At 44.0% G+C, this 18,066-nt stretch overlaps 1 long non-coding RNA gene across 1 annotated transcript in view; it reads left to right on the forward strand.

Annotated features, from left to right (window-relative positions):
- Window positions 1–362: 362 nt before the first annotated feature.
- LOC133258286 (uncharacterized) overlaps window positions 363–18,066 on the forward strand; it is a 388,335-nt gene continuing 370,631 nt past the window's right edge. The window contains exon 1 of the long non-coding RNA XR_009739909.1: window positions 363–1,572. This is a non-coding gene — a long non-coding RNA (uncharacterized LOC133258286). The remainder of the gene's footprint in view (window positions 1,573–18,066) is intronic.

Here is an 18,066-nt window from a genome sequence, read left to right on the forward strand (position 1 = left end):
TTCCCTGCACGTTTATCTTTGGGAGGAAAGAGTCTTTATCTTGAGATTTTTTTCCTAGGCCCCCTTCATTACCCTGAACTTCTAACCTGTGATCCTTTAATGCAAGTTTATTTACCAATCACTCTTTAGGACTTGGGTTAAGAGTTTAAAATACATGTTAATTTAAAACATGACGATTTGAGAGGAAGCTTAAAATGTCTCTAAGGCATTTAAAAAAATACTTATTTGCTTATTTACTTGGCTGTGCTGGGTCTTAGTTGCAGCATGTGGGATCTAGTTCCCCGACCATGTATCGAACCTGGGCCCCCTGCATTGGGAACATGGATTCTGAGCCTCTGGACCACCAGGGAAGTCCCTCTAAGATATCTTTTAATTGTTGGGTTGCCCTTGTTTTTTTTTTTTTTTGCTCCTTCGGATTGGCTAATAAAAATTACCCAAGGACCCTAAATCTTTGGCTTCAGCTCTATCCCCCAGAATAAGGGAACCTGTTCCTTGGTGCAAAGTGGAGGCTAATAATAATAATAATATTCATAATGCCATACATAAAGATTCTTTAGTAATATTTTTCTTACAATGTCTTTTTGCTTATAAAAGTAACACAACATGAAAATTCACCCAATTCGCTTATATTTCACTTGTCTATATCATAAGTACTTTTACAGTTTTTTAAAATATATCTTTACCATTTCATTTTATTTATGCTAATGACATTTCTTGTGAGCTAGAGAGGTGGGAAATAATATTGGCAGACAGAGTGGGTCAAGGCGAAGGACTTCATTCTATGGATTTCACTTCCACCCCAGCGTTCTATCCAGTCATTAGATCCAGGTTATAATCCACCCATTGAACTGGAAGTCATGCCTGGTTAATTTCCCAGCTGATAATAGCGTGTACCCCACCTCCTCCCCCTGGGAATTTCCCAAGGGAAACTTGACCGGCACTGACTCAGCCAGCCCACACCTTACAGCCTCCAGCAGCCCCCAACTTCACCCACCTTGATCATACTTGAAGGAAATCAAAAGTAACACCTAGCTGAGAAAGGGCTAGGCCTCCCACCCTGGGTGATACAGCCTCCCACTTGGCAGCGGTGTCTTGTTCATTTGGACTCGCAGATAGGGCCGAGGTTTAAGGCTGCTGTGTGGACCAGAACTGGGGAAAGAAGCTCGACTCCTGGTGAACTGTGAGGGTGGTACACTGAGTCATCGCCGTTAGAGATGGCAACACAGGACACAAGCCTTGTTCCTTTTCTATGGAGTCCACTTATTTTCTCAGTGCATTTCTGGGGTCAAAGGTCTCAGCAGATAACCTTTAGCTGACTAGCAAGCCGTCCCTTTGTTTATCAGTATGAGCTAAGTGTTAATAAGAGCTACCATTTATCAAGCCATGCCCCAGGCATTGTGCTGAGCAAAACTTTCTTTCAACAATTATAGAGCCCCTGGGAATACAGTTGTGAATAAACTCTGCAGAAGCTTATAATCCACTGCAGGTGACAGCCACCCAACAACAGCCATTTGAATGATTACAAGAGAGCAAAACCCTACTCAGGGGACGGCCAGGACCCACTGGAAGTCTGTAAGTAACTTCTGTTTTATTCTCACATAGCCATGGGAGGTAGGTGTTGCTCTTTCTCCTTTTTCAGACAAGACAACGGATGTTGAGAGAGTTTAAATCAATTTATTAGTGAAAGGGAGTGCCGGGATTCGACTCCAAATCTGTCTGATGCCAAGGACTTGGTGTCCTCCTCCCTGTGCTGGGTACTCATATACAGAAACAAAGCTACTCACCACTGTGGGAAGTGTACAGTGTACATTTCAATTCAGCCATATCCCTCATTATAGATGAATTAGATAATCAAAGCTTCAGGGGACCTGTGAAATTTCTGAAACTCTATGCAGCTTTGAGGGGAAATGTGCACGTATTTCTTGGGAGAAGATCCCTAGATTATACCCTGTGTTCCAAGGGATCGGTGACACTAAGAGTTTACTAGCCACGGCATTAGTCCATGGAGTCATAACCCTTATCCTGACTTTGGTGTCTGCCCACCGAGGAGGCAGCTGAACAACCCAGCACAAAAAGAGGTGGGCAATCATCCATGCCCACAGTTTTCCAAGATGCCAGTGGTGACGATGGGAAGTTCACCCAAGTCTAGTCTTGCTTCTCCCTCTCACCTGCCGAGTCCCATGGTTGGGACAGGTAGCACAGGTGGAGTACATCTCTCCTGAGGTATGGAGAATTGTCTCCCAATATCTTTCTCCTGTGGGTTCAGTGGTGCCTGATCCATCCTTTCAGGTCATTTTCCCGGCTGCTGGAACTAAGTACCTACACAATGTCGGTGAATTAAAACAACAGAAATGTATTCTCTCCCACCTCTGGAATCCAAAAGTGATGTTATCCAACCATCTCATCCCCTGATACCCTCTTCTCCTCCTGCGCTCAATCTTTCCCAGCAGCAGCAGGGTCTTTTCCAATGAGACAGCTCTTTGCATCAGGTAGCTAAACTATTGGAACTTCAGCTTCAGTCCTTCCAATGAGTATTCAGAGTTGATTTCCTAATGTCCATCAGTTGACGGACATTAATTTCCACTTTTTAAATTATTATATATTTTATTTATTTTTAATTGGAGGATAATTGCTTTCCAATATTGTATCGGTTTCTGCCATACATCAACATGAAGAAGCCATGTGTATGTATGTCTTCTCCCTTTTGAACCGCCCTCCCACCGCCCACCCCATCCCACCCCTCTAGGTTGTCACAGAACACCGGGTTTGAGCTCCCTGTTCCATTTTTTGACTATTACAAATAATGCTGCTTTATGTGTTAGTGTACACATTTTAGTGTGGATATATTTTTAATCTGTTGGGTGTATAACTAAGAGTAGAATTGCTGGATTGTATGTTAACACTTGGAGGGACTGTCAGGCTGTTTTCCAAAGTGGCTGCAGCATTGTACATCCCCACTAGCAGTGTTTCAATTTCTCTACATCCTTACCAACGCTTGCTATGTCTTCCTTTTTTATTGTATTCATCCTACTTGGTGTAAAATGATATCTCACTGTGGTTTTGATTTGCATTTCCCTGATGTGATTTTGAGAATCATTCATGTGCTCTCTGACCATTTATTTGTACATCTTCTTTGGGGAAATGTCTGTTTAGACCTTTTGCTCATGTATTACTTGGGTTATTTATCTTTTTATTATCGAATTATAAAAGTTCTTTGTGTATTCTGGATACAAGCTTCTGATTAGATATAGAATTAACAATTATTTTCTTCTATTTTGTGGATTGTTTTTTCACCTTCTTGGTGGTGTCAGTTCAAGTGCCAAAGTTGTTGATTTTCATGATGTCTGATTCGTCCATTTTAAGATTGTTATTTGTTGCTTCCGCTTTTGGTGCTAAGAAACCATTGCCTCATCCAAGTCCACAAAGATTTATGCTTGTGGTTTTTCTAAGAGTTTAATAGCTTAACTCTTCTATTTTTGTTTTATTTATTTTTTGGCTGTGATGTGCAGTGCTCGGGATCTTAGTTCCCAGACCAGGGATCAAACCTGCGCCCCCTGTCTCAGGAGTGTGGAATCTTAACCACTGGCCCTCAAGGGAAGTCCCTAACTCTTCTCTTTTGGTCTTTGGTCTGTTTTGAGTTAATTCCTATTTACGATGTGAGGAAGGGGTACAACCTCATTTATTTTTGCATATGAATACCCAGTTGTTGCAGCATCATTTGTTGAAAGACTATTCTTTCCTCATTGAAATGTCTTGGCATACATTGTTAGTTCTTACGACATGCAAAAAGCACCGATGAGAAGTTAAAGAAATTGCAGAGAAATTTCTTGAATCCTGGACAGTAATAATTCACAGTAGCTACATTGTACTGTGCCTGTCACAAGCATGATCTCATTTAATTTTCACAAGACCTCCACGAGGTACTTTATGATTATTCTCCTTTTACACACAAAGAAACCAAGGCTTAGAGAGGTTAAGAAGCTTGCCCGAAGGGCTCTTGCTAAGAACCAGTGGTGCTGGGCTTGAAATCCATGTTCATCCGACTCCAACACTGCTAGGAACAATCATTGGCTCATGCCAGAAATAACAGCAGCAGCTAACTATGTGTCAGCCACTATTCTAAACATATTACTAACTCATTTTATTTCTACAATAACCATAAAAGGGGTGTGTATTTCCTTTACACCCACTTATGGATGGGTAAACTGAGAGGCAGAGAGTTGAAAAAACAGCTCAACCAGTACAAGTGGTAGAGTTAAGATTTAAAACCAGAGCCTGCTTTTTTTATTTTTAATTTTGTTTAGTTATTTATTTGTCTGCGCTGGGTCTTAGCTGTGGCATGTGGGATCTTCGATCTTTGTTGTGGAATGCGATTCAGAATCTATTATTGCAGCATGGGAGCTCTTAGTTGCAGCATGTGGGATCTAGTTACCTGACCAGGCATCGAACCCCGGCCCCCTGCTTCGATCCAGTAGGGTCTTAGCCACCGGACCACCAAGGAAGTCCCCAGGGTCTGCTGCTTAACTGAAACACAGTACTCTTCAAAGCGTGGTTGCTGGAGTTTTAAATTTTCTACTGCAGCATCTCTGGAGAACTTTATGATCTATTCATTCGTGATTTCCATAAACAAGTTGCTTTAAATTCACCAGAGCTCCTTGTCACTGGGATTACTCATTAGAATAGTCTTGAAGAAATTTCTAGGAGGTATTTTTGTCTTAATGAGATGAGCAGTTTTCATAATGCCGAGTGTCCGCTTTTCTAAATTAAGAGAGTTTCTTGTAATAACAGAGCATCAGTAGCCTATTGGAAACCAACCATTCCCCACTGTGGGTTTCACTTAAGGTTGAAATGATGACTTTCACCCTTGAGGCACGTATCCTCATTCTTGACCAACACAGGTAGAGTAAATGCTATCATTCCAAAAACTGACAGGTACTATGCTCTCCATTTTTACTGTTCCTTTTGAATCACGAACTGTCACAGTTCATTAATTCCACTTGTTTTTAAGGCACATGAGAAAAAAAAAAAAGAAAAACAACCAAGTCCCCCAGTGGTTATAAGCCTTGCCCAGGACTTCTGACCTCAGTTCAGTGCATTTCCTGACTTCTTGCTGATGTCAGTATATTTGTTCTTGTTTTCTCAGGAGTGAACCATCCCAAGGTGTCTGCTACAAATGTCTTAATGGTGGAATGCAGAATAATATAATGCTTTTCAGCCGTTTTATTGTGAATTTACTCCAGATAATTTTTGTTTAATCAGAACAATATTTCCTAGGTTGCCAGGCAACGTAGTGATGGAGTTTCAGGCTTTGCTGCCAGCCAATGAAATAGAAAAAGACTCTATCTTTTGCTTCCAGCATGGACTTCTTTTTCTCTCTCTTTCTAGATTTCTGTTCACTTTGTGTTTATCTCAAAGAATCAAATAGGCATAAAGGAAAAAAAAGTGGAAAAAGCTCATTGAAGAGAAAATGAACATCCTTCTTTTTGGTTCTTGTACCTGAATGAGTGGATGGGTAGACATTCAATTTATGTGCGACACTGTATTAGTCTGGGGAAGTTGGCACCTTGGAGAGTTACATTAACACAGTTGCTCAACACAGATCAGGACAACTGGGGAAGGAGACACAGTTAACAGAGATGAAATTAAAGGTTATGAGTAACTTAGGTAGAATATGCACCCATCTTAGGAAAGGCTATTGTCGACTTTGGGGTAAAAGGTGAGGAAACGATCAGGTTCAAGCAAATTAAACATTCAAAATGATATTAATTAGGTTGTAATGTTCCCTCATCTGATGTGAACAGCTGACTCACTGGAAAAGTCCCTGATGCTGAGAAAGACTGAGGACAGAAGGAGAAGAGGGCGTCAGAGGATGGGATGGCTGGCTGGCATCACTGATGCAATGGGCATGAGCTTGGGCAAACTTCGGGAGTTGGTGAGGGTCGGGGAGGCCTGACCTGCTGCAGTCCATGGGTTCGCAAAGAGCAGGACACGACTGGGCGGCTGAACAACTCCTCTCACTGCTTGTGGGCATGGTGCTAACCGTTTCAGCAGCTTTGTCACGTTTAGGAATCCTGAGTGGATATGGGAGGATGGCAGTCCTGGAGAACAATGAAGAAGACGAACGAATGATTTGTGATGAGAGAAGAGTCTGAAAAAGCTACCGTGTTCTTTCATTGGGCTGAGCTAGAATTCTTCTCATTACCCATCAGTACCTTTTCAAGCATCTGATCCTGCTGTTGCTATTTGTAGGCATTATGTGTTGCCTCCTCATCCATCTCTGATGACCTCACCTTCCTCCTCTAGGAGAAGGTTAAAGAGTCTCTCCTGTACTGTCGCTCATTCTCACCGGGGCACTCATTCATCTGTCACGGCCTTTGAGGTAAGCGCTTTCCCACAAGGGGCCAAGAGGCATGTGAGATGCTTCAGGACCCCACATTATGTACACATTAAGTCACTGGTTTCATGAAGGCCCTTTGTCACCCTCATCTTGACACTCCCCTGCCCTGCCTCCTGCCTCCCAGCTTGCTTCTCTCTTTGGGTCCTAGCCCTTCTTTTTGGACACCTTCTTTTATAAAATGAAAGCCAGATGTTTGTCCCTGTTTACAGCTGCGCTCCCCTCCCCCCTCGCTCCCAACATCCTGCAGCATGCATGCACAATGAGCTTCCTTAATAAACAACGCTCTTCCGGAATTTCTCTGATCTGATTTCCTCTACTTCACCTTTGCCAGAATCACACTTGCCAAGGTTTCCAGTGACTCTGAACCACCAACGAACAAGGACCGTGTCCCATGCTTGATCATTCATCCACTGGCCGAGTAATAAATCTAATGGTACATGCTGGACTCACGAGATAAAGGATGCTGCCCTTGCCTTCAACAGCCTTACGTTCTTGTTGAGCAGAAACCAACAAACAGACATGTCTGGCTCCTGACCCAATCTGAGGGCTGGCAATGACTTGGAAAATGCTTCTAGGACTCCTCATAAGTTGGTTGGTTGGGTCATCAATTTATTGCTTCCTAGCCTCCTTTTCCTGATCTGCCTGTTTTGCCTTTTCATTTGAGCTACTGTTTTTCTAGGTCTCCTAGCTATTTTGGAGATCCATTGTTCTGGATCCTGCCTTTATAAAGCCCCTTATCACAGCACATATTTTAAAGTGTTTAATTTTCCCTGATCAATTTGCAACATCATAACAAAATGAGAAATTAAGAATGCAGAAGATGAGAGAGTTTAAAGGAAGGCAAGAATGAACTGTCTAATAAAAGTTCAGTTCAGTCGCTCAGTCGTGTCCCACTCTTCGCGACCCCATGAACCGCAGCACGCCAGGCCTCCCTGTCCATCACCAACTCCCGGAGTCCACCCAAACCCATGTCCATTGAGTTGGTGATGCCATCCAACCATCTAATCCTCTGTCGTCCCCTTCTCCTCCTGCCCTCAATCTTTCCCAGCACCAGAGTCTTTTCAAATGAGTCAGCTCATCACATCAGGTGGCCAAAGTATTGGAGTTTCAGCTTCAACATCAGTCCTTCCAATGAACACCCAGGACTGATCTCCTTTAGGATGGACTGGTTGGATCTCCTTGCAGTCCAAGGGACTCTCAAGAGTCTTCTCCAACACCACAGTTCAAAAGCATCAATTCTTTGGCACTCAGCTTTCTTCACAGTCCAACTCTCACATCCATACATGACCACTGGAAAAACCATAGCCTTGACTAGACGGACCTTTGTTGGCAAAGTAATGTCTCTGCTTTTGAATATGCTATCTAGGTTGGTCATAACTTTCCTTCCAAGGAGTAAGTGTCTTTTAATTTCTTGGCTGCAATCACCATCTGCAGTGATTTTGGAACCCAGAAAAATAAAGTCAGCCACTGTTTCCACTGTTTACCCATCTATTTCCCATGAAGTGATGGGACCAGATGCCATGATCTTAGTTTTCTGAATGTTGGGCTTTAAACCAACTTTTTCACTCTCCTCTTTCACTTTCATCAAGAGGCTTTTTAGTTCTTCTCCACTTTCTGCCATAAGGATGGTGTCATCTGCATATCTGAGGTTATTGATATTTCTCCCGGCAATCTTCATTCCAGCTTGTGCTTCTTCCAAGTCCAGCATTTCTCATGATGTACTCTGCATATAAGTTAAATAAGCAGGGTGACAACATATAGCTTTGACATACTCCTTTCCCTATTTGGAACCAGTCTGTTGTTCCATGTCCAGTTCTAACTGTTGCTTCCTGACCTGCGTATAGGTTTCTCAAGAGGCAGGTCAGGTGGTCTGATATTCCCACCTACCTCAGAATTTTCCACAGTTTATTGTGTTTTTCTGGAACTCTCTTGTTTTTCGATGATCCAGCGGATGTTAGCAATTTGATCTCTGGTTCCTCTGCCTTTTCTAAAATCAGCTTGAACATCTGGAAGTTCGTGGTTCACGTATTGCTGAAGCCTGGCTTGGAGAATTTTGAGCAGTACTTTACTGGTGTGTGAGATGAGTGCAATTGTGCAGTAGTTTGAGCATTCTTTGGCATTGCCTTTCTTTGGGATTGGAATGAAAACTGACCTTTTCCAGTCCTATGGGCCACTGCTGAGTTTTCCAAATTTGCTGGCATATTGAGTGCAGCAGTTTCACAGCATCATCTTTTAGGATTTGAAATAGCTCAACTGGAATTCCATCACCTCCACTAGCTTTGTTCATAGTGATGCTTTCTAAGGCCCACTTGACTTTTAATAAAAGAAAAGAAGGCAAAACAGAACTTTTCATGAGTTAGAATGAGAATCAGGTCTTTATGGACATTTATCATCTGTGGATATTTATGAATGTCAGCAGTCAGAATTCAGGGATGTTCATTTGGCCAGTATGTGCCAGATGATGGAGCTGATTGTTTACACCCAGCATCTGTTCTGATTGGTTGATGTCAGAGTGGATTTACATAAAGGTAGTCAAGTCTCAGCTTCAGAACCCTTTGTTTTGACAGCTGTGTGAAGGCTCTAGGCAAGTGTCCATTCCCATGGTCATGTGTTTTTGTAAAACTTGTACACCGAAGAGAAATTAATATTAGTTGGTTAAGACCACTTTGACTTTCCATATGACTTCTTCTCCATATACTTCTTGAATTGGTGGCTGCAGGCATTTTAGGGACCAGACTAAAGCAAGTAGAGTAGGGCAAGCATTTAGTTTGGGTCAGAAGCATATATTGATGGGATTCCCAGTCACTCTTGTGTAGAATTAAGTATCTCTGGCCACTCTGATTTATGCGTGGTTTCCAGAAACACTCCCAGTGCCCATTGTACTGACCCCACCAGCACCATGAGCTGATATTTCATAAGAACAGGTGCTAAGGCACCCGGCACTAGAAATATGTGCTTGACACAAGATAATCAGGGTTGGAGATGGAAGGAGCCAGAAGCTATGTCATGATAAATTATTCCTTTATCATTTTAAATTGAGGATTCAGTTCTTATCCATGCCTCGCCAAAATAGAAGTTCTCTCTTATCCAGCATGTACTTGATAATACAGCTGCCGCTGCTAAGTCGCTTCAGTCGTGTCCGATTCTGTGCGACCCCAGAGACGGCAGCCCACCAGGCTCCCCCGTCCCTGGGATTGTCCAGGCAAGAACACTGGAGTGGGTTGCCATCTCCTTCTCGTGATAATACAGCACCTATATATAAATGCACCAGGAAGAATTTGTCATGCGTTTGCATAAGGAGTCCATACAAATATTTTGTAATTAAACATGTGAATTGTAACAAAACATTTCAGTTTACAATAAACGAGGTAGGACATTAAGAAGATACGGTCTTTGAAAAGAAGTCATGGATACACGCTTGGATCCTTGACGCTCTAATTAGCGAAGAGGGACACATCTGCTGTCACCTCTAGACCCCAGCAGGATGGACTTCTGTTCTGTGCACCTGCTGCCCCGGGTGTAGCTCTGGCCCTCCTCCCACTTTGCCCACTCCAAGGGGCATAGACCATGAGAAGTCGAGGGGCATCTGTCTCTTACTAGTGTGAACCAGTGGAATGTTTTTGATGAGAAATCTACCTCTGCTGCCCCACATTGGAGACCAGTATTTAGAAATCACATTCAGGAAAGACTCTTTCTTTATAAAAAATAATATCTTTACTATTATTTTTGGCTGTAGTGGGTCTTTGTTGCAGTTTGCGTGCTCTTCGCTGATGCACGCAGGCTTTCTCAAGTTGCATCGAGCACGGGTTACTCTCTAGTTGTGCTGCTCAGGCTTCTCCCTGTGGTGGCTTCTCTTGTTTCCGAGCACAGGCTCTAGGCTCACGGGCTTCAGTAGTTGCGGCACAGGAGCTTAGTTGTCCCGTAGCGTGTGGGATCTTCTCAGACCAGGGATCAAACCTGTGTCCCCTGAAGTGGCAGGTAGATTCTTAACCACTGGACCACCAGGGAAGTCTCCTCCAAATGATTATTTTTTATTGAAGTATAGTTGATTTACAGTGTTGTGTTAGTTTCTGGTGTGCAGCAATTAAGTTATGTATACATATGTGTATATATATATATGTATATGCATGCTAAGTTGCTTCAGTCGTGTCCAACTCTTTGTGACCCCATGGACTGTATGTAGCTTGCCAGGCTCCTCCGTTCATGGGCTTTTCCAGCAAGAATAATGGAATGGGTTGCCATTTCCTTCTCCTATATATATATAACTGAATATATATTATATATTATTTTTCATTATAGGTTATTATATGATATAGAATATAGTTCCCTGTATTATACAGTTGGACCTTATTGTTTGTCTACTTTACATATTGTAAATTGTATCTGCTAATTCCCTTTCCCCTTTGGTAACCATAAGTTTGCTTTCTCTGGCTGTGAATCTGTTTCTGTTTTATAAATAAGTTCGTTTATATCATTTTTTTAGATCCCACATATGATATTGTTTTTCTCTGACTTACTTTGCTTAGTACGACAGTGTCTAGGTCCATCCATGTTGTTGCAAATGGCATTATTTTGTTCTTTTTTCTGACAGTATTATTCCATGGTCTGTGTGGACCACATCTTCTTTATCCATTCATCTGTTGATGGACATTTAGGTTGCTTCCATGTCTTGACTATTGTAACTAGCGCTGCTGTGAACGTTGCGGGTGTATGTATTGTTTCAAATTAGAGTTTTCTCCAGCTGTATGTCCAGGAATGGAATTGCTGGATCATAGTGTAACTGTATTTTTAATTTTTTAAGGGACGTCCATACTGTTTTCCATAGTGGCTACATAGGAAAGAAATTCTTGAAGAACCTGGGAGAGAAAGTGGCAAACCAGGTCATATAGCTAGTGTATGAGAAATGCCAGACAACAGAAAATGAAACAGCTTTCATTTGTGACATGTGGAAGACAGTCACCACCTCGGGCCACCCTACAGGAATAAGAATGAGCCAAGCACCTTGAAATAATAGAGTTTAGAGGAAGTTGGCTGGTGAGCAAGGCGGATGTCGTTGTGATGAGTGGATGTGGGCTGACATGGCCCTGGCCATGAGAGCTCCGTGCTTCACCTCCCAGAGCTGGGAGGGATGGGTGGTGACCTTGCCTCCTGCCTGCCTGGCTGAGGCTGCAGCCAGACCTCGAACTGAAATGAAAATATCCTTCTAAGGGTATTTCAGGTTCACGATCCAGTTGGCTAGTGGGAGGAAAAGGATATTATCTGATGACAGATAGTGGTAGCCAGTGTCTGCCGATTACTCACAGAATCAACATATGCTGGGAATTCCAGGGAGGTGTGTTCCAGAAAACCTGCATCTCAGTACTTGACTTCTGGTCTCGGGAAACAATGGGGCCTGGCGGGGCTGAGGGGTGTGGTGTTTGTGGAGCTGAACCTTCATCTCTACTTATGGTGTGATTGGTGCTGTTCAGGTCATGCCACCATTCCTCAAAAACTTGGGGGATTCCTCAGAAAACCAAACCCTGGTGTATGAGGCTTACCTTAATTCAACTCATTTCACAAATATCTATGGTGAGCTGGCCAGTCTTGTGGGAAGAACGTAGGCATGGGAATGTAAAGACACAAGAGAGGGCCCCTCTCCTTAGGGTTTTGAACGTTGGATAGGAGGCTTATAGAGTTCTGTTCTGACAAAGAATGACCTAGAAGGAACTGGCAGCTACTTGTTCATTCTTTGGAAGCTGGTGTTGGCTGAGTTGTGTGAATGACTGGGAACAAGGATGGGTGTTTGGAGTAAGTTAATTTTAAGCTCCAAGACCTTCTGTCTCTTAAGAAATCTATTTTCCCTTCACTCAGCTTTTCAACACATCGAGGTCGGCTGTCTCGTGGGTCTCTGGGTGAGTTAGAAGTACTTTGAGCATCCAGGAAAGGTTATTGCTCTCTGTTACTAATCTTACAAACATCTATTAAGTACGAAGCCCTCCAGTGGCTCCTTCCTAATCGGTCCATTGCTGCTTGCATGGTGAGGAGCAGGCAGTAATGGCCCTTAATCTGGGGCCCATAGCTCCAGCTGTTGGGAATCGTGCCAAAGCCAGAGCGCACCTCGGTTAACCCTGAGAATCCACACAGTGGTTCTGCTCTGAGTGCCTACTCCTCCCTCAAGAAAGCCAGTTGGGCCAAAACAGTGGAATGTTTTCAGGGCTGTAATGTGAGTAACTTCTGAGACAGATGGCCATGAAGTCACTGCTTTATCTTCTTCCAAAGCTGGAAACACGAATGCTATTCTATGCTTTCAAGTTTAATGGCTTGTAGCAACAGGGCGGGACATTTCTTACATTATGAGATGTGGGCTGTACTGCATGGTGGTCAGCAAGCCTAGCTGACATGACTCCATGTTTGGGGAAAAAGAATGTCCTAGAACAAAGGACCAGAGAAGTGACTGAAAATTCCCTATAAGTGACTGATGGTCACGAGACCCACCATTTAGCTATGGTATCACTTTTATGAACTCTGACATTAAAGAAGCAGAAGTAAGATGACTGTAGTTCTAAACCTCTCATTCAAAGGGGCTGTGGGTCAACTCCTAAGAAATAACTGACGTCAGCCCTGTAGTGAGCTAACAAATATCCAGGCAAATGGCCTTTCTTTGTTCTTACCTGCTTTTTTTAAAGAAGCATACACTTGTTTGTTTATTTTTGGTTGCGCTGGGTCTTCATTGCTTTGCGAGGACTTTCTCTAGTTGTGGCGAGTGGGGGCTACTCTTTGTTGCGGTGAGTGGGCTTCCCGTCACAGCGGCTTTTCTTCTTGTGGCACACGGGCTTATTGCTCTGTGGCATGTGGAATCTCCCCAGACCAGGGATCGAACTGGTGTTCCCTGCCTTTGCAGGCAAATTCTTACCCACTGCACCACCAGGGAAGTCCCTTATCTGCTTTTGAAACTAGTTAGCTTGAATTATTTATAGGATTAAAAGCTAACACTGATGGAAGATAACTTATTTTGTAGTTCATGAAAATGATGATAGTGATAGTCATTTTGCAAACACATTTAAATTCATTGTTATAGGTGATAAATAACCTCTTAAGCCTCTCAGACATGCTTCCTTAAGAGAGCCTGGAAACATCTTCGGTGCCTTGGGCAGTTCTTTGAATGGAGGACGTGATTGGAAGTTTGTGGTTGCTGGTACCTGATAACGTTAATAAAGATGATCATGAAGATGGTGATGAAGATGGCTAATGTCCTGAGTGTTCACTATGCACTTGCCTCCCTATTTCGTGCATTAAGTCATCACCACTCTGTGAGTCAGATACCCTCATTTCATAGATGAGGAATGAAGACAAGTAGAAGATAAGTAACCAGTTTGTGTTCATACAGTACATTTGTAACCATGCTGGGAAAATTTCCCAAGGTTTCAGACTCTAAAGTCTAAGCTCTTGCTCAATCTACTCTACTGATTTTTTTTTTTTTTGACTGTGCAGTTTGCGGGATCTTAGTTCCTCAACTAGGGATCAAACCCCCACCCCCTGCAGTGGAAGTCCAGGGTCTTAACCGCTGGACTGCCAGGGAAGTCCCTCTACTGATTTCTAGATGCTAATGAACCTTGGCTACTTTCTGCTCCTGTCCTCACCATATAATCTACATGAAGCCATATAAATAAACCCCTCAGACAAAGACGCTATTGTTGCTGTATAGGGTGTATCTCAGAGATTTTAATATAAAGCTAAATTGGGGATCCAGTCTTCTTTTAATGGGATATTTGCTGCCAGGTCCTAAGGTGTATCTGAAGATGGTGTTTACTTTGTCATTATCAATTTCCCCCCTGCTTTTTTGCCTACTAAAAAAAGAAAGAAATATGTACTGTCCAATGGGGCAAGCAGTTCTAGTGTGGAGACTAGTTCTGGCCCGATCATCCTCACTCACAGCCTGTGTGGTTAAATCCAAGATACCTGGCACTCTATCATGCAAAAATCTTGTGGAGATCAGACTGTCTGCCTCCCGCCTGGTAAGGATGCAGTGGTGTCCAATGTAGGAAGGGAGATGATTGGTCCTCAAAGGGAGCAAGGCAGGGCCTCCAAGGGATGATGGCTGACAGCTCTCCGCTGAGTCCCTCTCTCGGATCTGCAGGTCCAAGGTCATGCCTGCTTCCTGGGGCAACCTGGAGAATGGAGGAGCATTTACCATGGCTCAGGGATGGGGTTAGTGATGGGATGGGGGTGGCGCTCAGGAGGAATCCTCCCGATGACTCAACTGTCAGTATCTGGACTCTGCCAGTATCGATCTCCCAGTTGAGATGTGATGTTACCGTCGAGGGAGATTGGGTACAAGGAATGTGGCATCTCTCTGTATTATTTATTACAATTGCATGTGCACATCCAATTATCTTCAAGTAAAACTTCAATTGAAAAAAGGAGTGGTGGGAGCGGTATTAAACCAGAGAGCCCATGACCCTTTGAACAGGCAATGACAACGGAAACTAAAAAAAAGAATGTTGCCATACATGCAACCCCAAACAACAAGCACTTCCCCCAGACTAACCAACCCTCCAACCAAGAAACAAAAATGACTGATCCCTGGTCTACCCACTTAAGCTGTCAGTTTTTTTTTTTAAATGTTGTAGCCATTTTAGAGAATCCCCTGACAGTCCAGTGGTTAGGACTTGGCTCTTTCACTGCTGTGGCCCAGATTCAATCCCTGGCCAGGGAACTAAGACCCCAAAAGCCAGGTGGCACAGCCAAAAAAAAATTGTAGCCATTTTAGATGTAGGTCTTTAAAAAATGTCTTACATAGTCCTAAGCCTTCTTAAATATAGCATAGTGAATACAGCAAAATAATCTCAGTTGTTCCTGAAAACAGAACACCTTCAGCCAGAAATCACAGATAGCTTCACTGGAAATAGCTTTTGTTCAGTTGTCAAGTTGTGTCCGACTCTTTGACCTAATGGACTATAGCCTGCCAGGCTCCTCTGTCCTTCATTATCTCCTGGAGTTTGCTCAGATTCACTGAAACAGCTTAAACACTAAGAAAAAGGTATTTGTCTGTATAAGAAGAAGTTGGGACGGAGGGTCAGAGTTTAAGGCTGTTTGAATGTTGTTACATAAAGCCGAGCTGCCGTGCTTGGTAAGGTATCTGATGGCTTGTAGGGCTTTTCTGTCTCATACTGCTAAGCTCCTAGTAATATTTTCTTAACGTTGTCAGCATGAAGTAGAATTTTGTTTCTTTCTAATTTATTGTTGCTTGGAAAGTGGGTAACAAGACCTATTGGTATGAGTGTGTGTGTGTGTGTGTGAGTAAGTGGGCGTGAGTGTGTTAATAAACAGGTGTTGAGCAGACTCCAAGGCACTGAGCATTCACTCGTTTGTATGCAGTGTTTGTAAAGTCCATTTGACCGCTCAAAAGCCTCATTGGTTCCAAACAGTAAAGACTTCTGAGAGACTGTATTCCGAAAGGTAAAATGAAACAGAATCATGGAAACTGCCTGTCGCTTTGCTGATTTCAGGCTGGCCAGAATAACACTTCTGAGGGGCAGCGTAGGCACCTTGATTCTGCAGCCAGACTGGTTCATGTCTTGGCTGTAACATGCACTAACTGTGTGACATGGGGCAAGGTGCATAACAGGGCACAAGGTACATAACTGTGCCTCAGTTTCTTTACCTGTAAAATGGGGATGGTGATAATATCTATTTCATAGGTTGTTAAGAGGATTACATGGGTTGATCTGTGTAAAACACTTAGACAAGTACCTGGCACATCGTAAGCACCAGACCAGTTCATGTATTTTAAGCCACAGTTGCCATTTAGTCGCTAAGTGGTGTCCGACCCTTATGTGACCCCATGAACTGTTGCCCGCCGGGCTCCTTTGTCCATGGGATTTACCAGGCAAGAATACTGGAGTGGGTCAACACTTCCTTCTCCAGGGGATCTTCCCGATCCTGGGATCGAACCTGGGGCTTCTGCATTGGCAGGAGGATTCTTTGCCACCTGAAGCACACTAAGCAACAGTGTGAATAAGAAATGTTGCCAAGTACTACACGCCATCCCCATGTAACTCCCGTGATCAGCAGGTGAGGTCACAAAGGCAGTCTTTCCTATGGTTTCTGGATTACTATCACCTGACCGCATGGTAGCGCCTGCGCCCCTCCGGTGTGTGTCTCTCTGGGAGTCTCACAGCTGGGCTGTGGGAGGGAGGAGATGAAGGTTGTTTCCTGTGACCTTCCTGTGCCTGGACCCGCCATTCCTCTGTGCCCACTGTCACTCTGGCTGTCCCCCCTCCGCCCTGCTTTGGCCTCCATCTGCTGTCCCTTTAGGTGCCAGTTCCAGATGCTGGGAGAGTCAGTGAGATGGGCCAGCATCAGGGGTGGCTGGTGATGGTGGTCTCAGGTGGTGGTGTAAACAGGCCTTAGGGGCTTATCAAAGGAAGTGGGGGTCAGTGACAGGCTATTGTCATTGTGAACTGGGCAGGCATCTCACAGTGTGCGCACTGCATTGACTGATGCTGTTTAATCCTTCAGTCGCGTCTGACTCTTTGGTGACCCTTTAGACTGTAGCCCATCAGGCTCCTCAAATTTCCCGGGCAAGAATACTGGAGTGGGTTGCTATTTCCTTCTCCAGGGAATTTCCTGACCCAGGTGTCGAACCCACATCTCCTGCATTGCAGGCAGATTCTTTACCACTGAGCCACCAGCGAAGCCCACGTTGCATTGATAAATCGGAGCAAATACTGGTTTAGGAGTTAGCTGCTCGCCAGCAGGGTGACTTTAGAGAAGCCATTTAACCTGCTTGACTCCCAGTCTCCTTGTCTCTAAAGTGGAGGTGCTGATAATACCTGTAATACCTGATTTGTAGTTTTCAGTGCAGAATGAAGATATGGGGCTCTTTGTGCCAAAATGATGACGAATATCAAGACGGTGACAGTAGAATATGAAACCAAATGTAGGCTTATTTTAAATGTGGGGTCATTTGTGGCTGCAGCGCCATTCAAGGAGCTTATCCTGCACAAGATTGTAATAATGACCTAAAAAAAAATCTTACAAGAAGGTATCATATACTTCTGTTTATGTGTTTCTGTTGTTTTAATCTTAAAATGTTCTTTTAAAAGAATTTGACTTGTGCTTCTCTGAATTCTGCTTGAGTTGGAGTTGATCTTCAGGTGATGTTCCCCACCGGGGGCGGGCTGGCCCCTGGGTCAGTGGCCGCAAACGTGGGGGCTGAGGATGTGGTTTCCAGCCTCACCCCAGCGTACAGCCAATCAGGGAGGAAGATGGGGGCTTCTCCCACCTTCTCCTCTGTTCTGGCCTTGGACTCACTTGGAGAGAAGTTTGCATAAGGGGCTCTGGCAGGGAGCTCAGGATGCGACTGGGGAAGCCAAACTGGACAGTTCCACCTCCTCCCAGAACTGCCACCTAGGAACCTTGGCAAGGGGCTCTGGAGAAACACCAGGAAAGGAATTCATTCTCTCTATTAGAAGGGACGGAGTGGGGGAGGGCTTCCTAGGTCCTAGTGGTAAAGAACCTGCCAGCCAATGCAGGGGAAGAAAGAGACATGGATTCTATCCCTAGGTTGGGAAGATCCCCTGGAGTAAGAAATGGCAACCCACTCCAGTATTCTTGCCTGGAGAATCCCGTGGACAGAGGAGCCTGGTCGGCTACAGTCCATGGGTTCACAAAGAGTCGGACACGAC

Source organism: Bos javanicus, chromosome 12, assembly GCF_032452875.1.
Source record: "Bos javanicus breed banteng chromosome 12, ARS-OSU_banteng_1.0, whole genome shotgun sequence".
Lineage (NCBI taxonomy): Eukaryota > Metazoa > Chordata > Mammalia > Artiodactyla > Bovidae > Bos > Bos javanicus.